Here is a 14619-nt window from a genome sequence, read left to right as displayed (position 1 = left end):
TTTATGCTTCAAACAAAATATGTTTTGTGAAACTGCATTACCTTTTGTTGATTGAATTACTAGTATCCTGGTGGTGTGATTGTTTGAATGTAACATAGATAAAGGGAATCTGGTTATTATTACCTACCTCCAGGATATTTAGTTGGGATTTGATTAATTTAACATTAGTTTCAATCTTTCGGATATATGTTTAAACCTAATGGCAGAATATATTCTGTTACTTTTGTAAATGGAATAATTTTAAAGTCTACCCATCTACGCACATAGTGCAGACACCCATTTCATGAGCTGAACCAATGTGCCTCAGTAATAATATGATATCCTAGTGAATTGATTGGCTACATTTTCATAATTATTGATTAAGAGCACAAAACACATCTGTTGAACTTAAAATGATCACTTTTTCATTTTATATATACAGTACATAAAAGTAAAGTGTGATGGACCCATCCACCCCCTAACCATCACAAACAACAAAAGACACACAGCGGTATAACTGTGGGACATCTGTTGCGGGAACGCAGATTAAGACTCCTGTGGTCACCCAAGTGTAGCTGGCTGCTTACATTTCTTCCCTTTGTTCTGACAGTTACTCATTTTGTTTTTCTTTACCCTTTTTTTCCCTGCATAATACTGGGGTCCATGGATGGATTGGATCCATAAATATTTATCATAACGGTATATTTAATAAAAAGTGACAATAGTCATAATTTTCTAACGCCGCTTATAGTGATACTCAGCTGCATAGCAGTACTGGTCGGGAGCAGTAACAGTAGACTTACCTTTGCCGGCCCTGTGTCTAGGGATATGCACATGCGTGACCTGGCTAGCTGGTTCATGCATGCGTGGTGAAGCTGAAAGACAACAAGTGTTTTCTAAGTGGAAATATATAAGAACTATGGACATTTAATATAACTGCACATAAAAGAAGCCTACAGTACATGGATATGTCTTTGGATATTTAATCTGTTATACTTTAATATTATTAGTATATAGATCCATATATTGGTATTAAGATATACTACAATTATTTTATGGTATATAAGACATTCATAGAAGACTAGTTTTTAGTAGTCAAAACTAGGGGAACGATAATAATAATGTTGTGTAAGGATCAGCGCCATTATCTACATTTTACTACTCATATATGATTTCATCTGGTTATTGGTGAAATCAAGAGAGTGCAGATATAGGCTGCAGACTCACAGGTGCGCAGTATATCTCTTATACTATTTCAGCATGAACATATCACTAGCATACATCACTAACATCTGCGCCATGATTATGTCAGGAATAACAAGAGTGTATACTTCTTCATAAGATTCATAGAGATAGAGATCGCCTGAGAGGAGATAAAGCCACTTTATATATCACTGTTGGTTCGTCACCAGTGATTGCTTATACACCAGCAGGCGCGGGCTGGGAGAGGGAAGCCCGGGGGGCACACAGGCGGCCGCATCTCATGACAGGGGATGCGGCCGCCTGTACACTGATGTTATCAGATGCGGCCGCGGGGGAAAGTGTTGAATTTTGCATCCGGGGGGGTGGCCGGCCGGCCTACCCCCCTGGCCTGAGTAGCGGTCTGACCGAGCCGCTGCCCCCGGGCCAGCCCGCCCCTGTACACCAGTCTGTTATAAGAGAACTTTCTTTTTGTGGATATTCAATTTTGGATTCACTACTTTGTATATTTGGTTGAAAGAAAAAATATTTTCGGTATGGAGACACTTTTTTATGGTGTGTGTACATGGTTGTATATTGTATTACAATATTAAGCTATTGTTTTTTTACGGTTTTGTTTTCCATTATTGTGTGTGAATACATGGAGCTAATGTTGAATTCTGTCCATGATATACAGGATTCATAGATAAGCTGTTTATTATTCTTTATATAGTACGCATTTTTGTACATGTGTGTGATAGATCACGTATTGCCGTTATTGCACAAGGAGGCGCCTTTTCCTTTTTGCTTTATAGATTTCATATCTTCTTGTACGAACAAAACAGGACACATTAAGGATGGCAGCCACCTGAATTCAAGGGAGTGGTTTTTTAGTGACAATGATCTTTCTCGATTTCAACCAAGACTTTATATTAAGGACACTTTACATTAAGGACTTGACAGAAAAGATAAACTGACTCCTTTGTAGGAGATTTTGGGTATTGCTGAAGGGATTAAAGCGCCGGATACTTCATTTTTAGTATTATATGAATCTATAGCTGCAAATTCATGTAATGTAGCAGTCACACTAATGGATTAAATACTGTCAGCTTGGGGGTTAATCAGCCAATCAGAGCCTGTTCCATCTCTCCAAAAATAGGTTGTAAGTGTAAGTTGAGACAAAATCTGCTCCTTTGGTGCACATGCAAACTATGCCAATTGAAGTACAACTCTTCTGGAGCCCCAATGTGATTCATGTTCTGAAAATAAAAGACTGTTAACCAAAATGTTGGCTTTTTATGTCTGGCCAAACATCAGTGTTCAAAATTGTTGTTAATTTATACTTTTATTTGGTTATCTTTTTTTTTTTTACTTCAATATATTTATTGAAACATATATCAAACAATGGGGATACAGAAAACAAGATAGGGGTAAGGGAGAGACATATTAAAGGAACAGGGGAAGGGGTACTTGTTTGTTTATATTGGGGGAAAAAAATATTTTATTGCAGTGGGTAGTTGGAGACTCATTCTTAATTTCCAACTGTTACATTCAGTGATAGTATACCTCATGTAGAGGCCTGAGGATTCTCCACTGTTCTAAATTTCATGCCTTTCTGTTATATAAATTGTCTGTCAAACTAATTGGAATGCATTAGATGAATTGAGTTCCCGTCTAAGGTCATACAAAATGAAGCCTATCATTCCCACAGCGCCAGCAGCCTAATTTAAATATGCAAAATTCTCCACCAGCAAAACAAATACATTACTGTAATGTTAACATTATGTCTTCGGGTTGTTTAAACCTTTGGCAGCTTAAAACATGTTACAATGACTAAACTCACCTTATGTGATCTTAGCAGCCAACTTTTCTAACACCATCTTTCTGTTTTTAAATCGTTAGTTTGTTTTCATCTATAAGTAAATCAGAAGATAACTAGCCCCATACATAAAAGTAAGAATTGTTACCTAACATTGTTTAGCTGAGTAATGGATTTGAATGTTCAGTGTTGTAATGTTTAGTATTGACCAACCCTTCAGCAAATTAATATTATTTTGTATATTTCATGCATTTCTTACCATCTATTCTTATTCTCAAAGGTGTAACCATAGGGTGTGCAGTTGGTGTGACTACTACAAGGCCCGAAGGTGACGGGGCCTAGCAGTGCTCGGTCGCCCTGCTAAGCCCTGAGGTCCCTGCTTTTGAGGTCTCTTGTGAAAAGTTCAGGGTATTTAGATTGCATAAATGTTACATTATAATGCCATACATGCCAACTCTCCCGGAAAGGCCGGGAGACTCCCGAAATTCGGGTCAGTCTCCCGGACTCCCGGGTAAGCTGGCATTTGTCCCGCATCCCAATCTCACAGAGAATCGCGTCATTTGACGCGATTCTCTGTGAATCACGCCATTTTGGAGGGCGGGAGGGGGCGGGATGAGGCCAATCGCGTCATTTTGGCCCCGCCCCCCGCGACGTGAATTACGGTTTCGCGGGGGCAGGGCCAAAATGATGCGATTGGCCTCGTCCCGCCCCCTCCCGCCCTCCAGTCACGCCCCCTCTTGGTAAGTATGTATAATGCTGTATAATAAACATGTCATGATATAGATTGCAGTTCACCAAGAGCCTAATCCTGAGTTAGAGAGAGACAGGGAAGGGCTGTCTAAAACAAACTTTTGTAAGGCCTGGGCGACTGTACCAGGGCTGTTTCCTATATGGGTTGAGTTTCTAATATGGCCCGTAGTTGCCTTTGCGTCAGCTGGTCTCCCTCCAGATATCCAGTGTGCATGTATGACAAGCAGCAAAGTATTTAATGTAAGAATATTGGTCATGTAATATTTGTTGTACTTTAATATCAGCTAATTCCACAGTTCTTCCAGCACTGTTTCAAAAGTATCTGTATTTTAGACTATATGATTATATAATATTGCTGTGCTCTTTACATAATATGCATTTATGTTTTTCTTTCAGCATTGCTAATTAATATGCTTATTCATATAGGCACAAATTCAACATGTTCTATAGCATTAAACATTCTCCATGTGCTTTGGCCTCTCCTCCCAAGCACATAGTTGTGATAGTTACTAAGGGACATACATAATGTATGAACATTTTAATTTCCCATGTCATATGTGTTATTCTTAGAAAATTAACACTACAACCTGTGTGTTTATTATGCAATAAAAATGGCTGTTTGACCCCTGGTGCAAGATCCATGTTGATGATGATCTTCAGCACAAGTGCTCTTAACTTAAACTGGTGTTGGCAAACGCGTGGGGTCTCCCATAAAAATTCCACTAGAAGCACTATGACAGACAAGGCTGGTGCCACTGTAGTAGGGAAATCAGCATGGGTTCCTAGGGCAATTGCGCCCACAAAAATGCACTCCCCTCCCAGGAAAAACCAGCCCTGTGCTGAAAGTGCCTGGGCTCATCCCACTAATGCTTCAAGTGCCAACATGTCCTGGCATCCAGTGACCTCTTGGGCCTGTAGTGCGCCATGTAAAACTGCTATAACAAAATACACACACACTGAAAAAAAATATTATAGAAATAAATACTCCCTCACATAAATCATAATTCACCAATGTATTGCTCCCCTAATTCCTGGGATGCATGTGGGAGGTCCTCTTCTTCTGTCCCAGTTGGCAATACATAGGGTAAAAATAAAAAACCCTCATAGAGCGCCGAAGACTTGCTCCTTTAATAGCTGCAATGATAACAAGTCTGAAGTGGCCTACCCCTGCTATTTATTAGATTGTGGGAAATTCATGGGGATAAACTGAGCGAGGTAACTCAGCCCTTCCTAGCAAATGAGATTGAGACATTATTGTCTCCCTGTGGACTCTCCATTGTACTGAAAAGCTCCCTGCCAGACCTGCAGGAGCCAGTCCCGGCAGGGGTTGAGAAGAAGTCAGGCATTACCCCTCCTGCAGTTTACATAAATGAGACCAAGAGTGGCATACTCACACCTTCTCCCAGGGGGCCAGAAATGGGAAACTGGGAGAGCTTAAAAGTCCCATTTTAAGGCAGTTGAGATTGTGTGGAGACTTGCAGTTAGGACTAGCAAAGGGATATGGTTCCTGCTGAACTGCCAGGTATCACAGGCTACATAGAAGTACTGTGAGGACCAGACATCCAGTTCCTTTATTCCCATTCTCTGTGAATCTTGTAACAGTGTGTGACTGCTGAAAGCAGGGGACACTTCCATAAGACCTCTACCTTGCTAGCAGTAAGAGTGAGAGAAGCCGGTGTCCATGCAGGATACCCCAGATATTGGCTTTATGTATTCCTTCCATTTATGTTGTATTATATTTTTAGAGTAAAATTGTTAACCCTTTCTTAAAAATTACCATAACTCTGTGATTGAATGTGTCAAATAATTTACATATTTATTTATTTAGATACTTAAAATGCTTTCCCACCTCCATGGTATTGGGGCGACCGATAGGATGAAAGGTCTTCCGGTAAGAACTGACTTACAGAAGCCATCACTAGTTACCTTCGGCTAGACGTGGGTAGTTAGCCTGTAGGTATCACGTTATCGTATTACAGTATTACTGTATATGACATATATTATTACACTAAATACTAGGCCTCTTCTTATACATAATTCCTGGAGCCTCTGACAGTTAATGGGACCTGGGGCCAAGCAAGAAACTAATCTCATGGCCTTGCGGAAGGATGTTTCTGTCATGAGATTCATTGTTTCTAAGCCGGAAATAACAATTGATCATCAGGCTTCCCATTTTTAGTTTGTAGTTTTTTTTTAAATTGGTTAGATTATTTAGTTGTTTTTGTTATTGTGTTGTAGCAATCAGATGTCTGTTCAACCCCAATCACACCGCTGCATAGGTGAGGAGACAAATCCAAATTAAATCTGGAAGGTGCTCTATGTATAAAAAGTAGATCAAGTGTTTTATTAAAAAACAAGGTAAAAATCAGAAATATGGCGAAAGGGGAGGTTTACCTCGCGCTCAAGTACATAGATAGGATAGTGAGAGAATTATGGTCATCCGTGCTCTAGTGTAATAAGCAAGAATGCTACTTGTAATGATGTAGTTATCAAGGGGTAGGGAGGTATGTAGAGGTGAGTCAGTTTATGTATAATACAGAGGAATTGTATACAATACAGAGAAATGTAAACAATGAAATACAATGTGAATCGTTATGTATATTCTGGCAGGTGATTGCTGCTATAATGGTCCAACACAAAGCCAGTGGCAGATGGACGGTAATTTTCCGATCCCGGACTTTTTCAAGGAGTGTGTAATAGCACCAGTGATGGAATTTATAAAGCCCGGGCTGTGTCCTGATTGGTGGGTTTGTGTGCAGGGGGATTGGATGGGTAGATCGGAGGGTGGTGTCTAATTGGTTGCGGGGATGCTGTTGGTAATTGGAGGACAAATGATGGGGGCGGGACCTACCTATTGTTTCCGTGCGGGGATAGAACCTAATATACGCTGGTAGGGGTGTATAAAAATACAAATTGTGAATTTGTCTAATGTATATGGGATTAACTCTGATTATTGGAAGAGGCTAATGGGGGCGGGGCCTTCCTAGTGTTACCGTAAATAGAGAGATCTCACTATGTCTGCTGGTGGGGATGTAGAGATGTATGAATGTATATATTGTGGAGACGTGCCATAGGAATGTGAAAAAAGTAAAAAAGTGTGAAAAATAATAAAATATAAAATATAAAAAAATAAGAAAAAGTAGGGAATGGGACAATGATTTTAGGATATGATGTGTGTACAGAAGAAAATGTTAATTCAGAGGGAAATGTTCCTCGTGTGTAGATTTTAGGGGGTGACTGAATAGCGGGTTGAATGATTAAACTTCAGGAGTGTGGTTAACTCCTTTTTACCCAGCAGCTCGTACATAATAGTTGCCTATAGTGCATCCACCTCCTCTTTACTATTTGTCATAAAACTAACCATTGGTCGATAGCCCGGCAACCACACTCTCCTTACAAATATGGTGAAACATCCGGAGAGATTCAAACATAGAACCACCAGGTTTGACAAAGCCACCAGACTATTTTCCAGTCTTGAGAATCACAATACCCCATCAGACATCCACCATCATGATCGCAATCTGTGCCAGTCACTACTACAACTGGAAAAACTACTTAAAAAAGAAACCGCGGTGGGATCTCCATACCCTAAAATGGTATAAGCTACAAAATCTCATACCACAAGGTCTACGGATCACCAAAACACCATCTCATAATCAGAATAATGAAAACTTCATGGAGGCTTGGAACCTCATACTGACACAATGTTCAACATCACTTATGGATCTCATCATCTCCACCCATACAAAAGAATTAGACAACATAGCCACGGACATATCGAGACTAGACTCCATCATAGATGAGACCAGATCACACACAGACCTGGCGAGTCTAGAATCACTGATAGAAAAGAGCGTAGAAAAGGATGAAATAGAAATCATCAAAAAGAAAGAAAGAAAGAAAGGTACTCAGAGATAAATATGGAACCAAGAAACCACCCCCCACTTTCCAATCATAATATCCGCAATACACGCAGCACACGTACCAAAACCAACCAAACACCCATCTACAAAAAACTGGGGCTTACCAAAAGTATATGAATCAAATCCACTCTCAGGTCTACCGCACAGGATACAACATACACGATCCTCTCCAACCCAACACTCCAGACCCCATTTCGCCAATGCCAAACAACGACTCCACACCCACCACCAATGGCTTATCACCATGGGATAATGCCAATCAACATATCCCTTCCCCCCAGAATACAAGGTACGAATCATTAGTCATCAGATCTTTTGAACAAGGATGGTTAGATGCTGATCTCACTAAGATTTTAGAATCAAGCTCCATCCACACTCACACCCACCCCTCCCAGACACCCATCACCAAAAACACAGACCCAGAATATTCCGCACAGACCACTAACCAATCTGAGAGCATGACTAATTCACCAAAAACACAGGACCCCAACCAAGAGTCCAACCCAGATAATCCATCAATAATACATACTCTACCCCAAAACTCTCCTACTGATACACCTTATTTTTTAGGGTTGGGCCCCCCTCTACCAAAAGCACCAGACCTGCCTCCTTGCACACCTGCACAACGAAAACACAACAAAAAAAGAGGTCTTTTAAGATCAGACAAGGAGGAAGAGGTAGAAGGAGCTTACACCAACAAGAAACACAAACCATCCACAAAACACCCCTCTCCCACCAACAGTTAGGCATTTTTAACCTAAGTGATCACCAATTATCCAGTTCAGAAACATCCCTATTAGGGAAGGGCATTAAGTTTGCACCCACCCGTCAATTGAATAAATTCGAGACCTATCTAGACATACAGCAATTTATCAGAAAAGTATGTCTCAAGAAATACTTCGCTCAAACTGAAATATAACATAACCCAACACCGGACAGCGTGTTCACACACAGGAACCTACGTCCAAAATCATCCTTTTATCCCATTCAAACCAAAAGCAGCTACATTGAAACATTTGAGAAATTTCTTACCGATGAACTAGAAAGCATGGACACTACACCCAATAACAAAACACTTAATCTTACCAAAGCAGAGAGATCAGCACTCAAAAATTTAAAAACCAATACCAATATTGTCATCAAACCCGCCGACAAAGGCGGTGGTATAGTCTTGCTCAATCTCCATGACTACAAACAGGAATCATACAACATTCTCAACGACAACACAATGTATCATAAACTTCCTACAGACCCCACACCAGCATCCAATGAAGAATTATCTAAACTCCTCAAATCAGGCAAGGAATCAGGTATCCTTAACACCAAAGAATACAATTTCCTGAACACAGAACACCCCATCATACCAGTATTTTACTACCTACCAAAACTACATAAAAACCCCACCCATCCTCCAGGCAGACCCATAATATCGGGAATAGGATCACTTACTTCAAACCTCTCCCAATACTTGGATCACTTTCTACAAGACTATGTAAGTCAACAACCATCATACTTAAGAGACACAACAGCGGCGATCAAGGCACTACAGGACATCACATGGACAGACGATATGTGGTTAGCATCCACAGATGTAACATCACTCTACGCAATCATTGACCACAAGATCGGTTTAACTAGTGTTAAACACTTCCTACAAGAAACAGGCATACTACATACGGAGCAAATCAATTTCCTAATCAAAGGAATTGAGTTTATACTTACACACCATTACACATGGTTTGACAATAATTTCTATTTACAGCACAGAGGCACCGCTATGGGCACTAAATTCGCACCGAGTTACGCCAACCTCTTCATGGCAAAGTGGGAGGAGGACTACATTTGGAACAGGAGTGACCTCGATGCGAATTTAGTGCTTTGGAAGATATACATCGATGACATTCTCTTCATTTGGAAAGGTGACACTCAATCACTCACCCAGTTCCTTGATTACATAAACGACAATGACAGAAACATCAAATTCACTTCACAAACAAGCAAAGAAAAGATAGAATTCCTCGATTTAGAAATTCACATACAAAACCAAGCCATTGTCACCAAAACATTTCACAAAAAAGTAGACGTTAATAGCTACATATTAGCTTCTAGTCACCACCACCCTAACTGGTTATCTAACATTCCGCTAGGACAATTTAAAAGAATACGTAGGAACTGCACAAACACCCAGGATTATGACACACAAGGCAGAGCCTTACAATTCCTTTACAAAGCCTACAATAAAGACATGGTGGAACAAGCCTTCACCGTAGCTAGAGAAATAGATAGGAACACTTTGATCACCTACAAAGATAAACCTACATCCCCCAGACCCACAAAAGACATACATTTCATTACCCAATACCCCTCAGCAGCCCACAAAATATCCAAAATGGTTAAGAAGAATTGGAACATCCTTCTCAAAGACCCCATCCTACACCACGTACTACCACCAAACCCCAAGGTAATTTTCAGAAAGGCACCGAGCCTCAATAGGACTCTGGTACACAACCACATTCCCCCGCCACAGTTAAAACAAACATCCATCACTTCAGCAAAACCCAGTGGATTTTACCACTGTGGCCAATACATAGGCTGCAAAAACATGAATACCAGAACCACCAAACCCACAACCACATTCTATTCTCAAAGCACCAACAAAGAATACCACATAGAACAATTCCTATCCTGCAACAGCACCAATATCATCTATCTATTAGAATGCACGTGCAAGTTGCAGTACATCGGACGCACAATCAGAACCTTAAAAGTCAGAGTCTCCGAACACATCTGCAACATTAAGAAAGGATACCCACTTCACAGCGTATCAGACCACTTTCTAAAAGTACACCAATGTAACCCCGAAGGCATGAAATTTATGCCCATCAAACAGGTCCATAAAAACTGGAGAGGGGGAGACTACATCAGACAGATCAACAAAGAAGAGGCCAAATGGATCTATGATCTTAAAACACTCACCCCTCATGGTCTAAACATAGACTTTGGCATAAAATCCGTTATGGACCCTTAATTTCATATAGTTACATACCTGCCATTTATGCCAATTATCATACTCAATCCTGTTCCATCAAAATAGAACATAATTTTTCATTCAACCCGCTATTCAATCACCCCCTAAAATCTACACACGAGGAACATTTCCCTCTGAATTAACATTTTTTTCTGTACACACATCTTATCTTAAAATCTTTGTCCCATTCCCTACTTTTTCTTATTTTTTTATATTTTATATTTTATTATATTTTCTATTATTTTTATTTTTATATTTATTTTTATTATTTTTCACACTTTTTTCACTTTTTCACTTTTTTCACATTCCTATGGCACGTCTCCACAATATATACATTCATACATCTCTACATCCCCACCAGCAGACATAGTGAGATCTCTCTATTTACGGTAACACTAGGAAGGCCCCGCCCCCAATAGCCTCTTCCAATAATCAGAGTTAATCCCATATCCATTACCAGCGTATATTAGGTTCTATCCCCGCACGGAAACAATAGGTAGGTCCCGCCCCCATCATTTGTCCTCCAATTACCAGCAGCATCCCCACAATCAATTAGACACCACCCTCCGATCTACCCATCCAATCCCCCTGCAAACAAACCCACCAATCAGGACACAGCCCGGGCTTTATAAAGTCCATCACTGGTGCTATTACACACTCCTTGAAAAAGTCCGGGATCGGACGAAACGCGTCGGAGAGCACTCCATCTCCCACAACCATTGCTATATTCTTCGCTGTATCACCTGATCTTATCTGTAAGTGTGATATTTTTTCCGCAATAAATCCACCTCGCAGTACTTCACATGTAGCCCTCATTTATTTTTCTCCGAGCCTCACACACCGCGCATGCGCGGTTCACAGCGCTCACTCTAGTCTGAACAGCGGGAGGTTACGCAGCAACCGGCGACAAACAACACAGCCGGACTCAACCACCAGCTACCCGCCTGACTCCCCCGACATCCGGCATCCACAGGCAGATCAGACATACTACGCACAGCATCTACCAACCGCAGTCGGGACTCCACACAGATCCAAGGCATCCCGTATGCGGATAGTCACAAAGCGCATTGACTACCACCTCAAGGTAATTGCATTACATTGCATTATATTGCCTTACCTCGGTTATCTCAACTGACATCACTCCTATCAGCACTTCGCTGTATATCCACAGAGTCACAGACCGAAAATTACCGTCCATCTGCCACTGGCTTTGTGTTGGACCATCATAGCAGCAATCACCTGCCAGAATATACATAACGATTCACATTGTATTTCATTGTTTACATTTCTCTGTATTGTATACAATTCCTCTGTATTATACATAAATGGACTCACCTCTACATACCTCCCTACCCCTTGATAACTACATCAATACAAGTAGCATTTTTGCTTATTACACTAGAGCACGGATGACCATAATTCTCTCACTATCCTATCTATGTACTTGAGCGCGAGGTAAACCTCCCCTTTCACCATTAAATTACAGGAGTGTGGATAACTACTTCTTACCCAGCAGCTCGTACATAATAGTTGCCTATAGTGCTTCCACCTCCTCTTTACTAAAAATCAGAAAAATACTTACAATCTGATGAAGAACAAAGCAATGGAACATTTACAGGCTATTTCCCATGGGCAGCAGATACAGATTAACCTTGACCACTTAGCATTAAGTTAACGCATTTCAAAGGCAAATCTTTTTTATCAGACTGTCAAGTCACACTGGACTCACATTATTATTTATTGCAATTATTGTCATTATCACAATGTCATTATCAAAGTATCATTAACTTCAGTTTTACTATTGTGGCCCAGCAGCATTGGAAATTGCTTTTAGTGCTGCTACTTGAGCTACACAGCAGCATATGTACTGTATACATGACATAGCAGGGCACTAAAAAGTCATAATGTCGCTGACTTGCATCACAGCACTGGTTTCTTATATTTCTGCCGTTTCCAGAGCTGACGTTACTACTGCCACCTACTCAACAGTGAGCCGGCTGGCAGGCAGCCAGTTGGGTGCCCGGGATCTATATGAATATCAGGGAAAGCTAGCCCCTCGACACTCCCTTGTTCACTCTCCCTCATTGTTCTAATACAGGGGTGTCCAACCTTTTAGCTTCCCTGAGACACATTGGAAGACGACGAGTTAACATATATATATATATATATATATATATATATATATATATATCTAATATATAAATGCTTAGTGGCGTCTGTGTGTGTGTGAAAAAAAAAAAAACAAGTTGCAGCGCCACCTGCTGGGCAGAGATATACACTGACCTACTAAATTCTTAGTGTGTGTGGGGAAAAAAATTCAAAAAGGGCTGAAATTTGGTAGGGCTCAAACTCATTTTCGTGAGGTAATTTTACCTCATGAACACACATGTGTAGAGGCGTGCGTTAGTGTGTGTGTGTGTGTGGAAAAAACTATTTTCTCAGAAAGGGCTCATCCAATTGACCTGAAATTTGGTATACTGACATTATTTGACAAAAAAATTAGAATAGTCAAGTCAGTTAACTTCCATCATCCCCCCTTCCCCCCGTGGGAGGGGTAGTAAAGGCTAAATTTACGAGTTGAGGGGTCAAACTCATTTTCGTGAGGTAATTTTACCTCATGAACACACATTAAAAAGGCCACTTGTGTCGGGAACTAACGCTCTTCCCCTGAGGAGGCCTGGGCTAGGTCCAAATGCATGACAAGAACCTTTTTAAGACCTTAAGTAGCTTGATTTAACTAGAATGCATGAGTATCATGCACGGGTTAACTTATATATATATATATATATATATATATATATATATGAGAAAAAAAGTGATATATATATATATATATATATATATATAAAAATAGCTTTTTTTTTCAAATCCCCCTATACTTACCTTTCAATCGCCCTGTTCAAAAAATCCTCTCTAGTTATTATACTATAATCACTTTTTGCATTGTTTCGATGCAATATCAATAAAGTGCATTTAAGCCAGGCATTGTATATCAGGGTGCCCTGACCAGGCCTGCGGTACCTGACATATACATCACTGTGAACCCAAATTGTGACCTGTTTGATAATTACACCACTATGTTAGTTAAGGGATAACAACTTATAATGGGCCAAAGAGAATAATATATAATGCCCCATTAGTATTACAAGTAGAAGTATGTAGCAGGGAGATAAGGTCCATGATGCTCCAGGACCAGGTGACCTTTATTCACTGGTCAGCGTCCCTTGAAATAATAAAAAAAATCCCCCTTAACTCACCTTTTAATCGGCTTGTTCTCCTGTTCTCTTCTCTTCTTTTCTCCAATTCTGTGCTGCTGATTGTTCTTCTTGCGCGGGTGACTCCTCTGTGCTGCGCTCCGCAATGGATGTTGTGCGTGATGACATCACGCCCAACATTCACTGCGAGCACCGCATGGAGGAGGAGACAAGGGAGGGAGCCGGAGTACCAGCTGACGTGGTAAGTATTTTCTTTTCTTTTTTTTTTGCAGGATTTTTTTTTCCCTTTAACAGTGCTGCCCCCTGCCACAACCAAAACTACTTCTGGGCCACATTTACAGGCGTGCTGGGCCGCATGTGGCCCGCGGGCCACGGGTTGGACAACCCTGTTCTAATATTTAAATGAAAAAGTAGTCGGTGGCATGAAATTCTTTGTCAACCTCTGCTTTAGCTCACACTTGTTGTTTTTACTTTGATTTCTTTGTTATGTTGTCCCCTGTTTTAACTTTTCCAAATGTTGTAAAAAGTTATTGAAAATGAAGACTTCCAAAAATGGTGTAATGGCTTACACCAAAATAGTTAAACCCATTTTATGCATGGCCAAGTGATACCCTCATTTCCATAGCTTCAACCCCAACTTAGAACTGTTACCTTTTGAAAGCACAATGGGAAAAAAATAGCACAGTCCTGCTGCATCAGCAACAATATTTCCTTAGGCAAGGTCAC

The 14619-nt window shown here is 40.5% G+C and overlaps 1 protein-coding gene across 3 annotated transcripts in view; it reads left to right on the top strand.

Annotated features, from left to right (window-relative positions):
- The window catches only part of ZBBX (zinc finger B-box domain containing), a 144274-nt gene that overhangs the window by 77041 nt on the left and 52614 nt on the right, over positions 1–14619 (top strand). The window lies entirely within an intron of this gene.

The sequence above is a fragment of the Mixophyes fleayi genome, chromosome 3, assembly GCF_038048845.1.
Source record: "Mixophyes fleayi isolate aMixFle1 chromosome 3, aMixFle1.hap1, whole genome shotgun sequence".
NCBI lineage: Eukaryota > Metazoa > Chordata > Amphibia > Anura > Limnodynastidae > Mixophyes > Mixophyes fleayi.
Note: the sequence above shows the minus strand (reverse complement) of the source record. Positions and strands in the feature narration are given on the sequence as shown.